Raw genomic sequence first — 17,259 nt, 5'->3', positions numbered from 1 at the left:
CTGCATGCAACCTACTTGCAGGCAGGTGAGCATTCAGAGGGAGCATCCTGGGGAATTTAAAGGATCAAAGCTTGGGGAGTTCCAGGGCTTGGAGCCACAGTTCTTGCTTGTGCAACTACCACCAGAGGTAGATGTAAATAGGGAGAGATTTTAAGAGTGGCAACCTGGGGGATCCTGGCAGAAGTCATTAGCAACCAAAGGCTTAGAGTTTGGAGGCCCCACCCTATCATTTGATTGCAGCTATGTTGACTAAGTTTCCCATTTTGGAAAGAGTGCCTGTCCACTCAGATCACTCTACAATTCAACAGGAAGTCTCACCTCCCTATCTATGGCTGTGCAGTCCTAAAACATCTATGCTGGCAAAGTGCTTTGTTAAGATAACTGCCCTGGAGTGTGTCAACCACCTGGTATTAGCTGCCCCTTCTTTGAAGGCCCCTCCTTCACCTTAAGGTAGGAATTTCCTCTGTTGGTCAAATCCTCCTTACTAGAAAATTCAGCTTTGCAGATCAACACCATCCACAAGTGCAAACCTGCCCTCCTGAAGCTGTTCCCATGAAAACTGGCTTGAGGGATGAATGTGGGGAATACACAGGGAATCTCAAAACTTGCCAAGAAACATAAACTCCTTTTTAAAAATTTCATGTAATTTGTTTTGTTTGGTTGTTTCTTTTAAAAAATTGTTGATTTATTGTCAGCAAAAAATGTCTTTATATCTTAATTTTTCTCCTCATTTCCCAAATGACTATTTTTCTGTCACCATTGTATAGTGCTTTACCATACTATTATCTCCTAAACTTACCACCCATTTTTCCTATTTTTGTACTTCTTCCCTTCTCCATGCTCATCTCCTATATTATTCAATATCTAACCCTTATACCTTTCAATCAATTTTAAGTTTCCAGATCATCCTCCCTAGGAACCAGAGTCTTGTTTCTATACAGCCTTAGTTAAGAATTACAATTGTGTCTTCCTCATTCAAATGTTTGGTTTATTGCTGAATTTTGACCTTGTGACTGCACTAGATTATCCACATATGCAAGGAAGTAAAAGGGAAGCCAAGCACTTGGACAAATCAAAGGGCAAAAAAAGAATTACGAAAACAGGTCCGTGTCACACTTTCAAACACTACCGCAACAAGGTAACTGAATTCAAAGATAATGAATTGACTGAAATGTCTGATAGAGAATTTAGAAGCCCACTGTTAAAAAATAATCAATGACAAAGACAATTCAAATAAACAGATAAGTGAAGTTAGGAAGTCAATTTAAGACCTAGAAAAGAAATCCAGCAATGTGGAAGAGATAGTAAGTGAGGAAATGGAAATTATGAAAAAATACCAAGTAGAAATGGAGAAATGAAAACCACAATAAATCAAATAAAAACCACAGAGGATAGCAATATCAGGAGACAAGATCAAGCAGAAGAAAGAATACCAGAGATGGAGGCCAAGATTTAGGAGATATTGCATACAGACAATCACAAAGAAATAAAAATACCTATGACTACAACATATAAGAAATCTGTGGCAAGATATAAAAACCAAGCCTCAGAATTCACAGGGTGGAGGAAGAAGCTGAAATACAAAGATACATACAATGATATCATAGGAGAAAATTTCTCATGTCCATGTAATGATATAGACACCAAAGTACAAGAGGCATTTTGAACTCCAAATTGACATGACCAGAAAAGAACAACTCTACATTGTATCATAATTAAAATGTCAAAACTAGACAACAAATAAATGATATTGAAATCTGCAGGAGAAAAAATGCCAGCTTATATATAAAAGTAAATATATAAGAATCACCACATCTCTCTCAGAATAAATACTAAAAGTCTAGAAAGCATATATCATTATAATTAAGCTCTGAGAGAGATTAACTGCCAATCAAGAATACTATATCCCACAAAACTATCCATCAACTTTGATCAAGAAATAAGGACATTCCAGGATAAGGACAAGCTAGAGTGGTTTATATGTTCACCAAGATGCATTACACAAGATAGTCAAAAAAATATTTTACATGGAAGAAGAAGAAAACCAACCACAAGCACAAGATGTCATGAAAGAATGAAACTCAAAGGGGAAATGATGAACTCATGAGAGCTAGGAAATTTTCAAACATGATCAACTCAGAAAACTATAAAAACCTGAGGATGAACAATGCCAAAAATAAAGCACAATCAACATGAGAATCTACCCAAAATAAGCAGTCAGTAAATGTCTCTCAGTCATTACCATAAATGTAAACAGACTTAACTCTTCAATCAGAAGACATAGCTTGTCTGAGTAGTTCCAAAGTGAGTTTCAACCATCTGGTTTTTTTTTACAAGAAACACACCTCACAACCAAAGACCAACATAAACTAAAAGTGAAAGGTTGGAAAAAGACGTGCACCAGACATGTGGAAATTGAAAGTAAGCAGAGGTAGCTCTTGTCATGGCAGACAAAGCAAATTTTAGTCATAAAATTAGTAGAGATAGAGGTCACTACATACTAATAAAGGGAAAACTATGGCAAGAAGACATAACAACTCTAAATACATAGGTCCTAAAAGTCAGCATCCCCAAGTTCATAAAACAAACACTTCTGAGCATAAAAGAACAGGTCTAGATTCAATAATACTGGGAGATCAAAACACTCACTCTCATTAATAGACAGAACATCTAGACAAAAAAATTAAAAAGATATCTGAGAACTAAACAATACCATGGGTGAAATGACCTTAACAGACTTTTATGGAGTATTCCATCCTATGGAAGATTACACATTTTTCTCAGCAGCCCATGGAACTTTCTCCAAAATAGATCGCTTCTTAGGCCATAAATCAAGTCTCAAATAAAACAAAAAAAGTAGGAATCCCTTCTTATCCTCAGAGACCATAATGAAATAAAATTAGAAATCAATACCAAAGAAAAGTACAAAAACCATTCATGAAGACTGTACAACACACCTTTGAATGATCAAAGGGGTCAGTGAATAAATTAGTCAAGAGATTCTGAGATCTAACTGAAAATGAGAATAAAACTAACCAGCACCTGTGGAACAAAGTGAAGACAGTCTTAAGAGGGAAGTTTATAACCATGAGTACCTATATCAGAAAATGAGAGAAACCTCAAATAAATAATCTAATTGTGTACCTTAAATTTAGGAAAATAAGAATAAGTCAATCCCAAAAGTAGCAGATGGAAAATATTATAAAAACCAGGGCAGATACCAATGAAATGGAGATGAAAAGAATGATACAAGACCCAACGAAGTTGGGTCTTTGCAAAGATAAACAAGATGGACAAACCTTTAAATGATTTAACCAAAAGAAGAAAGGAGAAAGCCCCAACTAATAAAGTCAGAGATGTAAAATGGGATATTACAATGGGCAGCAATGAAATTCAGATTATACAGGAATATTTTGAAAACTTGAAAATCAAGAAACAGAAATAATTTTCACATGTATAATCCATCAAAACCGAAGCAAAATCTTAGGTTTATAATAACCAGGCCCGAATGGATTCCCTCTTGAATTTGATCAGACCATTAAAGAGCTAACACCAATGCACCACAAAGTATGTCAGAAAATACAAAGAGAAGGAATACTATCAAATTCATATTATGAAGCTAGTATTACCCTATTACCAAAACCAAGTAATGTTGCATCAAAAAGCAGAAGTTACAGGCCAATAACCTTGAGGAACACAGGCTCAAAAATTCTTAATAAAATAAGTGAAACTATATCCAACAACACATTACAAAAGGTCATACACACTGTTCCAGTAGAATTCATGCCAGGGATGCAAGGATGGTACAAAATATGCAAATCAATAATCATAATACAGCACATAAACAGAATTAAGGACTAAACATGCACCATCATCTCAATAGATGCAGAAAAAGCCTTCAACAAAATTCAACATTTTCCCCATAAGAAAAGAGGCAAGGTGTCCACTCTCCCAACTCTTATTTAATACAGTACTGGAATTATTAGCCAGAGCAGTAAGGTAGGAGAAAGAAATAAAAGAGATTTAATTAGGGAAGAAAGAGATCGAACAACTCTTATTTATAGAAGATATGATCACATGCCTCAAATACCTACAAACTCCACCAAAAATCTCTTATATCTCATAAACACATTCAGCATAATAGCAGAAGACAAAATCAATACACAAAAATCAGTAATATTTGATATATGAACAATGAGCAGTCTGAGAAAGAAATCAAGAAAACAACACCATTCACAATATCAAAATTAAAATAGCTAGGAATAAATTTAATGATGGAAGTGAAGACCTATACAATTAAAGGTATAAATCACCAAAGAAAGAAATCAAAGAAGACATTAGAAGATGGAAAGATATCCCATGCTTATGGATTGGCAGAATCAATATTATGAAAATAGCTACATTACCAAAAGCAATCTACATGTTCAATGCAATCCCCATCAAAATTCCAATGACATTCTTCACACAAAGGGAAAAAATGAATCCTAAAGTTCATATGGAAGCAAAAAGACCTCAGATAGACAGAGCACTCCTGGGCAAAAAGAACAACACTAGAGCTATCACAATACAACTATACTACAGAGTAATAAAAACAGCATTTTTGTGGCACAAAAACAGACACAAAGAGCAATGGAACAGAGGAGAAGATCCAGACAGAAACCCATGCAGCTACAGCCTTTTGATTTTTAGGCCTCACCCAAAACATGCACTGGGGAAAAGAAAGCCTTTCTGACACATGGTGCTGGAAAAACTGGATATCCACCTGTAGAAGACTGAAACTAGATTCTACTCTTTTACCGTGTACTACTATCATTCAAAGTAGCAGTATGGAGATTCCTCAAAGTAGATGAAGGATCATAATGTAAATCTGAAACTATGAAACTATTAGAGGAAAGAAGTGGGAAAACTTAAAAATATTGGAATAAGTAAGCACATCTTCAAAAACTCCAATAGCTTGGCAATTAAGAGAAAGATTTGACAAGTAGGACATGAAACTAAAAATCTTCTGCACACCAAAGAAAGCAGTCACTACCCTGAAGAGATACCTACAAAAGGGGAGAAAGTCTTTCCAGGTATACAACCGACAAGGGGTAAATAACCAGAATACACAGGGAGCTCAAAACCCTAACCCTCTAGCTACTCAGGAGGCAGAAATCAGGAGGATCACACTTCAAAGCCAGGTGTGGGCATAAGACCCTATTTTGAAAATGCCTAATAGAAAAAAGGGCTGGCACAGTGGCACAAGTGGCAAAGCACCTGCATGGCAAACACAAGTTCCACTACCCAAAAAAAAAAAAAAACCAACTTAACCCTGCAAAGAATCAACAACCCAATGAATTAATGGACATGATCTGAACAATTTTCAAAAGAAGCACAAATGACCAATAAATACATGAAGAAATACCCAAAATTTGTGGCCACAGAGGAATGCAAACTAAAATGATGTTGAGATTTCATCTCTCTCTAACCAGAATGAGTATCATCAAGAACCAAACAACAACAAATGTTGGTGAGGATGTGGGGGAAAAGGAACCCTTAACCACTGTTAGTGGAAATGTAAATCAGTAGTACAACTACTATGGAAAGTGGTATGCAGGTTCCTCCAAAAATAAAAATAAACACATCATCTGCTCCAGTGATAGCACTCCTTGGCATATATACCCAAAGAAGTGTAAGCCAGGATACAATGGAGCCACTTGTATAGCTATGTTTACTGCAGCACTCTTCTCGACAGCCAAGCTTCCAAAACAGCCCAGATGCCTTACAAATGATGAAAGGACCAAGAAAGTGCAGCATGTAAGATAATATGAATAATTTAATATCATACTATATTTAGTTAATATATTTATTGTATGTATTATATAATATTATACTAGAATATTATATTATCTTTATATAATCTGTATATTATATACAAATATAATACAATCTGTATGTATTATATATATAATGGAGTATTGTTTATTATAAAGAAGAATGAAATTATGTTATTTGCAGTTGAATGGATAGAGCTGGAAATCATCATTTCAAACAAAGAAATAAAGGATCAAAAGGACAAAGAAACCATGTTTTCCCTCATATGTGGAAGGTAGGTTTAAAGTACAAATTCATAGATAAATATATACATGATCTTATACACACAAATATATATACATATGTATATAGAAAGAGAGAATGAGAGAGCGTGATTGTAATAATGGGTCTGTCCAAGGGGAGTAGAGGGAGACTGAAGAGGAAAAGAAAATGATAGTGAGTGAATCATAAAAAATACACTGCATCTGTGTATGAAGATAACATAATGAAATTCACTGAAAGTTGCTGTATAATAGAGGAGTAGGTCACTTGAGAGAGTGTGTACTAGAAGGGGTTAATCTGATCACAGTACCATGTACACATATATGAAATACCAGACCCTATTTTATCAATTGTTATATCCTTAAAAAATGAATGACAGGAAGTTAAAATGGGGCCTGTCCTGGGATAGATACCAGAGATGGGGGGACTGTAAGAAGAGAAGGTGAAGGAGGGTGAATATGGTCAATGTACTTTGCATGCATGTGTGAAAATAGAACAGTGAAGCCTGTTACTATAGGTCTAAGAAAGAGCAGAAGTGGAATGAGGACGAATGATGGGGGGGGGGCGTCAATCTGATTGATGTACGTTGTAAGCACATATGTAAATGTCATACTCAAATCCCCCTGTTCAGCTAATACATACTAATAAAACATTCAAGAAACTAATGTCAGGGAGATAGAAATATATGCCCCAAAACAAATGTTCATAGCAGTGTTATTAACAATAGGCAAAAACTGGAGTCCAAGATTCATCAACTTGTGAACAGATAAGACGTACAGCAGCTCAGTAGAATATTGCTTCACTGATTCTTGCTAAAACACAGAACTCTCAAAATATTGTAAATGAAAGAAGCCAGTCAAAAAGGAGTAAATATTGTATGACTCTATACATTGACATGTCCAGCATATGGATATATTTGGGACAAATCAATTGGAAGTTTTGTAGGACTGGAGGAGATGAAGAGAATGGGACCCCGTGTAGTGGAGCTGAATTAATCACATAACCTTATGCAGACAGCTACCACCACGCCCCAGTGTGTGTATTATGTATATACACATATGGCTTAAAATCTCCAATATTTCCCATGATGTATGCAGTTGGTTTTAAAATATATGCACAGGAAATACACATGAGATTTAAAAGTTACTAAAGAAAATACCTCAGAACACATTTTCTGTAGCATTGTTTCCATCTCCTTTTCTTTGTCGAGATGAGCTGACAGAATCCCATCTTGAAATATTATGTCTTCCTGTACTTGTAACAATTGTCTCTGGAATTCATTTAAGTCCTCTAAATCCTAAAGATACATTTTATTAAATTTTGGTCTCATTTCTTTGAAAGGGTAAAAACCTAACATGTTATTTAATGACAGAATCCTAAAAAATATAAGTTGTCAAAAGGAAGTACGAAACCAAGCAAAAGTTCTTATTTTGGCAGGTCTGAGGTTTGAATTCAAGGCCCTGTGCTTGGTAGGCAAGTGCTTTATCACTTGATCCATGCCTCCGACATTTTTCTTTTAGTTATTTTTCAGATGACATCTCATGCTTTTTATCTGGGCTGGCCTTAGACAATTGTCCTCTTACCTATGTGTCCTGAATAGCTAAAGTTATAGGCAAGAAACATCACATGTGGCTTACTTATTGAGATGGAGTTTTGATAACTTCTTTTCCTCCCATGCTCCTCCCAATCTCTGCCTACTGGCTAACTGGAAATGCAGACATGAATCCCCATATCCAGCCACAAATTCATTTTCCCACATGTATAATTCAAATTTGTAATTTTCTAAATGATAACTAAATTTTTCAATGAGCAAAAGCAGTTCTTCAATACAGGCAGAGATAATATTGTGTAATATAATCTCTTTACAGAACTTTTAACTCATTTTCTTATAGGTTCAAAGCTAGTTAGCCAGTATTTGAATATTAAAAATGCCTAAATTAACATTATGTTGATACCAAACTCAATTTGCCTTCTATTCCTTTATCCAGAAAACATATACTTGTTGAGTGGAGTAGCTCATGCTTATAACCCCAGCTACCGAGGGAACAGATTTGGGAGGAATGTGGTTCAAGACAAGCCAAGGCAAAAATTTAGTGAGAGCCCATCTTAGCCATCAAGTCAAGCTGGCATGTGCCAGAGGCCCAGCTATAATTTTGGCATAGGTAGGAGAATCTCAGTTTTAGGCCAGCCCCTGACCAAAACACAAGACCCTATCCATAAAGAAAACAAAGGCAATAAAGGCTGAGCTGTGGCTCTAATGATGCAGTGCCTGTCTAGCAAATGCAAGGCCTCAAGTTCAAACCACAGTACTGAAAATAAGAATAGAAAATATATGCTGAGCATGTATTAGATGACAAGATTTATAGTAAATTTAGCCGCAAAAGTCATTTATTTTTAGGGTAGCATAACATTCCATTTTAAATCTAAACAAAACAGTAATATGGCACTTTACGATGTTTGGTTTAAAATGGGCTATATAAATGGTGGTCTTATAAGATTACATGGCCTAGCAATGTAGTACGTGTGGTAAGTGAGTGGAAGCTAATGTTTGTGTTGTTTTCACAATGATAGAATTGTGAAAGAATTGCCAAACAACACATTTTTCACATCATATCCAGGTTGAAACATGACCACATATATAAAGTCCAAAGAATATTACAAGTAATGTAATAAGAGAAATTTGGAAATAACAAGTCCTTACCAAGGATCAATTTACCTGTTTTAACTGTCTTCTTGCAGTCTTTATTTCCATGTGAAGTGCTCTAAGACTCATCTTGTGTTGTTTCACTTCAGCTTCTTCATTATATTGCTTTTCTTTTACGCTTAAGGATAATGCAATCTTTTCACACACAGGATGAGGATTTCTTCTCTTCTTGGCTTGTTTTAAGGAAAATCTGTAGGGAAATATGCTTATCTTAAAATTCTTTTGGGGGCTGGCAGAGTGACTCAAGTGGAAGGATGCCTGCATAGCAAGCATGAGACCATGAGTTGAAACCCCAGTGTCACCAAAAATGTATAAATGAAGAAAGAATAGAATTTCTTTTCTCTGAAAATGAAAAAGGACATTGTGCAACCTGACTCTTCATGTGTTGATTCTTTTCTTAAGATAATTTTTATGTTCTTAAATATTTTTACTCAGGTTTTTAGTTGTACACTTCCATCTCTACCAAAAGACATACAAAGTTTAATGGAAAGAACTTTACATTAATTCATAACTTTGAGTTACTAGCAATTCTGGCAGATATTATGGAAAAGGAACTTTGAAGTTGTTCATTAAAGGAACAATATAAACACTGTCTTCTCACACAGTTATAACCACTCTTCAATTAAGTCAGAGAATTTAAAATTCTGTACAAGTTACTGTATACCAAGGTGCATAAATTTACCGGAAATAAAATTTTATCTTCATGAAATATTATTGGTATCTCTCAAAATGATTTATAATGGAACATGTCACCTTCAGATGTTTTTCACACAACACATATCTGGACTCAAGACTAGCTGCTAAGGAGTCAAATATCTGTTGTCACTTTTTATGTTTCTTTTTACCTTGTGTAAATTATCTATCTTATGGACAATTTTAAAATCTCACTTGGAATATGATAGGAACTAACTATTAATTCAATAATAAAAGAGTTCATGTTCTTATGACAGTTTTAAGTTAATTTCATGTAAGCATGAGAGAGACACTGAATAACTAATTAGTAATCACTATCCATTTCACTTTTTACTTCTGTTGAATGAGAATAAATCCACTGTGCACATCACGCTCACAGGTAGAGGGCTGGCTAGCCTGCATGCGGCCCTGGGTTTGACACTCAACAACACTAATTTAAAAGTTTTATAAAAATAAAAACTTGATTTTTGATAAAAACAACTATTTCTTACACTGTTGGAGGACTTGGGAATGAATACAAATCTTTTTGAGAACATTTTAGAAATATTGATTAAAGTCCTTTTTAAGTACTCACACTTTAACCATGTAATTCTATATGAAGAATTTATTCAAATAAATAACTAGAAATATATAAAATTATTTATATATAGTATATTCCTTCTTGTGGCATCAATTGTAGTACAAAATGTTTTAAAAACCCCACAAAATTCAGTGTATCAAATAGTGAGGTTTTAATATGATGGGTTACCACAGAGCCATTATAATTTTGATTATACAAATATACATGTAAGTATTAGATGTATTCATGGTTTACAATTTGTCTTATTTATTTCCAAGAATTTCATGCTCCACAAACCTAGTTCTGTTTCCCTGAAAAACTCCATAAGGTAAGTCTGCACTTATTAAAATTCCCCTATGCATATATAGGTATAACAAACAGTTGACATATTTCTTTAAAGCTACAATGCCATACCTGGAATTGATATGTTCTTTCCATTCCAATAGTTCAGGCTTTAAATGTGTTTGACTCTCATTTGAATTTGGTATCTCTTTTTCTAGTTCAACAAACATAGTTTCCAAATTTTTATTTTCTTCCTCAAGTGGCTCATTTTTCTTATTAAAGAGCTGTATCCCTCTTTCAGATGACAGAAGTGCCTTCTGGAGTTGCATTATATAATGAGATGCTGAATTAGGGAGAAAGCAGATAAAAATAAAATACATGAGTACTTTCTTAAACCCCACTTTCCTACTCTCTTATCTTCACTCTGAACAAATGGATATTGAGTGCCTACAATGTGGAGGAGCATAGTCTATTAAGCTCCTCAGGTGAAACAGTCTAGATCCTTGATCTTGGTTAGCTTAAAGTCTAGTGAAGAGGACAGACAGACAACATGGCCACATAATCTCACTAGATGTTGGAATAAAACAGAGTTCTATTTACACTAGGTATTTATCTGCACTGGGAATAGGAATGTTTCCCAGAGGAAGACATGACTACATGGAAAAATAAAGGATGAACAGAAAGCAGTTAGAGAGAGGGTTATGTGAATTCTATCCATGATACATGCACTGAGGTTCTATTGCAGTCTGCGTCTATCCAAGGGAGAGCACGGGGTACTGATTTTTGTTCCTACCAGATGCAAATGAAAATATAACAGTCAAAATACTTTAAATAATTTTTGAGAAAATGGACTTTAGACAACGAAATCTGACCAACAATGAAGGAAGCCTTCCCAATGTCCCAGCTCTCTTTGTGCCCAGGGATCCAGGACAGGACACCTGGAGAAGAAACTGGAGTGGTGCCTACCATAACTCCTTGGGATGAGGTACTAAAGCTGGAAGTCAGGTAAAACCAAGGAAAATAGACATTGCAGAACAGGGCACTGGAGATGATACAACAGTACAGAGAAAGAACCCCAGTGATCTTCACAGGCTCCCCTTGAATATTTAGCAGAACAATGAACACACATGAATATCAGAAAACTTCCTGAGTTTGAGCATAAAACATAGAAGAAAGTTTGGGAAACTGGTTCAATGTTCACACAGTACCAGAAAGTGTGGAACTCATGAGACACAGGACATTGGGTAGAATAATTAGAAAGTTCTTTTTTCAGCAGTGGATAATTAATCCTAGGCAGAACACTGTTCTGATACATCTAACAGGTCATGAAAACAAAACCAAGAAGGACCAATCTGTTTGTAGGTAACTTAAATACTTCCCAAAGGAAGAGTCAAAAAGAGAACCACAGGTATGAAACATATTTTTTAAAGTCAAATTGCCTGCATAAACCTGCAGACCCAAGAGATGAGCAACACACACATGTGATTCCCTTACCCACACACCGGGAACACAACACAGTGCAGCCCCTGGCAGACTGAGGCCCCCCCAACAAAACTGCAAAGAATAAACAGTGAATTGTAATCTAACACTGACAGCAGGGATGGGTTGGAACACTGGGTGTGCTCAGGAGGACAGGTATGGGGCAAGGAGCCAAACTTTCAGTGAACAAAGGCAAGGTAGGAAAAGTAACAAAGGCTGAGAGTGGGGGTGGAGCAACAAGCCAATCTCCCAAAGCAGGGTCCTGGTGGATCGCTGAGCTAGTCTCTGGGACTGAGGGTGGTACTCAAAACTGAATTGCCCCACCTTACTGGGGGAGGAGCTGACCAGCCAGAGTTGCAGCTGTAGGGCAACACAGCTGCTGCCTGGTGGAACAACATCAGATCTGACCACTTTGCAAGAACTGGCAGTGAGTTACCTCAGGTCCCAATTGCATGCTGCTCTGTGGACAGAGGAACCAAATATTGCTCACAAGCCAGTCATCTGGTGAGAGCACTTCAGAGTCCCCATTGCAATGAACACCCCAAAAGACCAGGAAAAGTGGGGGGGGGAAACTCCAGCAGTCTCCACCCCAAGCTGTCTGACAAAAGGGGCAGCACATATCCCCACAGGATAGGACATCAAAGGAATAAGTCCAGAACTCTTACAAGGCAGACAGGACATTTTGTTGTTGCTGTGCCTGTTTTTTTTTTTTGTATTATTAACTTCACCATCACTACTTTCTTATCACTATTCTTACCCCTCTCTCTCGCCATGTTTTCACTTCCCCCACCTATCCTTCCCCAACCTGTCACCAAAAACCTTCCTTCATGCACATTCAGCTCATGCTGAAAGCTACTGTATCAACCATATACACTCCAGCCCTGCAATTCCTGACATTAGCACCCTCCACTATAACAGCTTAAATATGTCCAAACACACACAAGGGCCAAAATAATAACAGGAAATTTCCCCCAAATCTCGAGAAACAATTGCCCATTAAGGTACAGGAAGAATCCACACACCAAACACACTTGACCAAAATAGAACCTCTCTATGGCATATTATCATTACCACAGAGAACAGAGAAAGACTATTGAATGCTTTGAGAGAGAAAAAACAAATAATGTATAAAGGTAAACCCATTGAAATTACAGCCTATTTCTCAACAGAAACCTTAAAATCAAAAGGGCCTATAGTGAGATATTCCAGGCACTGAATGAGAATATTTATAATTTCAGCCCTAGGATACTATTATTCAAAATTGATGGAGAAATAAAATTCTTCCACGATAACCATAAACTAAAACAATATATACCACCAAGCCACCAATACAAAAGATTCTTCAAGGAATTTTGCACACAGAAGATGGAAGGAAACAAAACCATGAGAGGACAGGTAGTATTAAACTGCATCAGAAGAAAACACAAGTAATCAGAGAGTAGTATCAATTTGCTGCACACACTCAACTCCTTAAGAAACAAAAACAACCAAATGGCAAGATTTACCACATATCTATCAATATTAAAGCCGAATGTCAATGGACTCAATTCCCCCATCAAAAGACATGATTTTGCAAACTGGATTAAAAAGCAAGAGCCAAAAATCTGTTGTTTACAAGAAATGCATGTTATTAACAAAAATAAACACTGGATTAGGGTAAAATGCTGGAAGAAGACTTACCAAATTAATGGCTCCCCAAAACAGGCAGGAGTAGAAATACTTGTGTCAGGCAAAGTAGACTTCAAACGTACATTAGTCAAATGAGACAATCACATCTTACTAATAAAATGGGGCAATACATCAAAAGGAAATAACAATTATCAACCTTCATGCACCCAACACTAATGTGCACCAACTTCATGAAATTTACACTAAAGGACTTGAAAGCACATATAGACTCCAACACAGTTGGAGTGGGAGATTTAAATACCCCTCTATCACCAAGAGATACAGCATCCAGACAAAAAATCAGCAAAGAAATCCTACATCAAAATGACACCATAAAACAAATGGACATAACTGATGCCCACAGAATATTTCTTTGAGCAACAGCACAATATATATTCTTCTCAGCAGCCCATGGAAATTTCTGTAAAATAAATCATATCTTAGGACACAAAGCAAGCTTGAACAAGTATAAGAAAATACAAATAACACCCTGCATTCTATCTGATCACAATGCATTAAAACTAGAACTCAACAAAAAAAAGCTGCATCAGAAAATACACAAAAAATTGAGGGCTGAACAACACGTTATTCAATGATCAGTGACTCATAGAAGAAATAAGAGAGGAAATCAAAAAGTTCCTGAAATTTAATGAAAATGAAAACACAACCTGACTGAACCTATAGGACATAGAAAAGGTAGTCCTAAGAGTAAAGTTTATAGCTGTGAGTGCATATAAAAGGGACAGAGATATTGAAAATAAACAACCTAAGGTTACATCTCATACTCCTAGAAAAACAGGAACAAACAGCAGAAGGAGAGAAATAATAAAAATAAAGGCCAAAATTACTGAAATAGAGAGAAAAAAATGATACAAACTATCAATGAAACAAAAAGCTAGTTCTTTGAAAAATTAAAAGAGACTGACAAACCGCCTAGAAAATCCCTAATGTGAAGAGGGAAAAGACCCAAATTAATAAAGTTAGAACCAAAAATGGTTAATAAAGTTAGAACCAAATAAAGTTAATTAGAATAAATAAATAATAAATAAAGAACCAAATAAACTTAATAAAGTTAGAACCAAAAATTATCAATAGCAAGCAACAAGGAAATCCAGGGAATCACCAGGGACTACTTTGAGAACCTATATTTAAATATATTGGAAAATCTGAAGAAACTGACAAATTTCTAGATATTTTTGGCAATCCAAAACTGAACCAAGAGGATATTAACCACCTAAACAGATCTGTAACATGTAATGAAATTGAAGCAGCAATTAAAAGATTCCCATAAAGAAAAATTGAGGACCTAATGGATTTCTGCTGAATTCTACCATATCTTTAAAGAAGAACTAATACCAACACTCCTTAAACTTTTCCACAAAATACAAAGGGAAGGCATACTACTGACTCCTTCTATAGGCAATATTATACTCACCCCTAAACTGGACATGAACACATCCAAAAAGGAAAACTACAGGCCAATCTCCTTAATAAACACAGATGCAAAAATCCTCAGTAAAATGATCGCAAACCAAATCCATCAACATATCAGAAAGTTCATTCACCATGGCCAAGTTGGCTTCATCCCAGGGATGCAGTTATGGTTCAACACACACAAATTATTAAATATAACACAGCACATTAATAGAAGCAAAAACATAAACTTCTTGATTATCTCAATAGACACAGAAAAAGCCTTTGATAAGATTCAACACCGTTTCATGATAATACCTGTAAGGAAACTAGGAATAGAAGAAATGCACCTCATCACTATAAAGCCTACATATATGACAAACCTATAGTCAACATCATACTCAATTTAGAAAAACTGAAATCATTTCCCCTAGAGTCAGGAAGGAGATGAGGGTTCCCACTCTCCCCACTCCTATTCATCATTGTCCTGGAATTCCTAACCAGAGCAATAAGGCAAGAAGAAGGAATAAAAGGAATATGAGTAAGTAACAAAAAAGACAAACTATCCCTACTTGCAGATGACATAATCTTATACTTTAAAGACCCAAAAAAATCAACCCAAAAAGTCCTAGATGCCATAAATTAGCAGGATACAAAATCAAATTACAAAAATCAGTAGCATTTCTATACACCAACAATGAACAAATTAAGAAAAAATATAGGAAAACAATTTCATTTATAGTAGCCTCATAAAAATCAAATACCTGGAATATACTTAATAAAGGATGTAAATGACCTTTATAAGGAGAATTACAAACCACTGAAGAAAGAGATCACAGAAAACTACAGAAGGTGGAAAGATCTCCCATGCTCATGGATTGGCAGAATCAACATAGTAAAAATGGATATATTACCAAAAGCAATCTACATGTTCAATGCAATTCCCATCAAAATCCCAATGACATTCACCAAAGAGATCGAAAAATCTACCCTAAGTTCATTTGGAAACACAAAATACTGCAAATAGCCAAGGCAATACTACCTGGAAGTATCACAATACCCTACTTCAAACTATACTAAAGAGCCATCACAATAAAAACAGCATGGTACTGGCATAAAAACAGATATGAAGATCAGTGGAATAGAAGAGAGGACCCAGATATGAAACCACACAGCTACGCCCACCTAATTTTTGACAAAGGTGCCAAAAACATGATTGAGAAAGACAGCCTTTTCAACAAATATTGCTGGGAAAAGTGATTATCTGCCTTCAGAAAACTGAAACTAGATCCGTTTCTGTCACCTTGTACTAGTATCAACTCAAAATGGATTAAGGACCATATTATCATACCCAAAACATTGAAGTTCATACAGGAAAGAGCAGGGAATACACCGGAAGCAATAGGTACAGGCAAGAACTTCCTCCATAGAACTCAAGTGGCTCAGCAACTAAGAGAAAGGATTGACAAATGGGACTACATGAAATTAAAGTCTCCCAAACAACAAAAGATATGGTCTCTAAATTGAAGGTCTACCCACAGAATGGAAGAAACTATTTGCTAGCTGTACATCAGACAAGAGACTGATAACCAGAATATACAGGGTTCTCAAAAAACTAAACTCCCCCAAAATCAATGAACCAATAAAGAAGTGGGCTACTAAACAGAACTTTTTCAAAGGAAGAATTCCAAATGGTAAATAAACACATGCAAAAATGCTCACGATCCCTGGCCATAAAGGAAATGCAAACCAAAGCCACACTAAGAATCCACCTCACTTCTGTTGGAATTGCTACCATTAAGAATACCAACAACAACAAATGTTGGTGAGGATGCAGGGAAATTGAACCCTCACACACTCCTGATGGGAATGTAAGCTAGTACAACCACTATGGAAAAAACAATATGGAGACTTCTTAAAAAATAGATCTGCCATATGATCCAGCAATACCACTCCTAGGGATACACCCTAGGAGTATATCTCTTATGAGACTCAGATTATTATAAAGGCACACCCAGGTTTATTGCAGCACTATTTATAATAGTCAAGCTATGGAAATGGCTAAAAGAGCAGCTATACTCATACCCAATATAGTAGACTTTAATTCAAAAGTAGTCAAAAGAAACAAAAAAGGTCTCTCTCTCTCTTTCTCTTTCTTTTTGTGACAGATTCTCACTATGTAGCTCTTGCTGATCTTGAACTTTCAACTCTTCTGTCTGAGCCTCAGAAGATCTGGAATTATGGGTGTGTGTCATGTGTATATGTATGCAGTAGCCCTACCTTCAGATTTCTTTCTGTTTTCTGCAATTCGCATTGATACTTCTTCATGAACAGTCAATCCAGAAACCTCTGAGTCTGGTTCAGATAACTGTTGTAAGACACTAGA

The sequence above is a fragment of the Castor canadensis genome, chromosome 14, assembly GCF_047511655.1.
Source record: "Castor canadensis chromosome 14, mCasCan1.hap1v2, whole genome shotgun sequence".
In the NCBI taxonomy this organism is placed as follows: domain Eukaryota; kingdom Metazoa; phylum Chordata; class Mammalia; order Rodentia; family Castoridae; genus Castor; species Castor canadensis.
The sequence above is the reverse complement of the archived record's forward strand: the minus strand, read 5'-3'. Positions refer to the sequence as shown.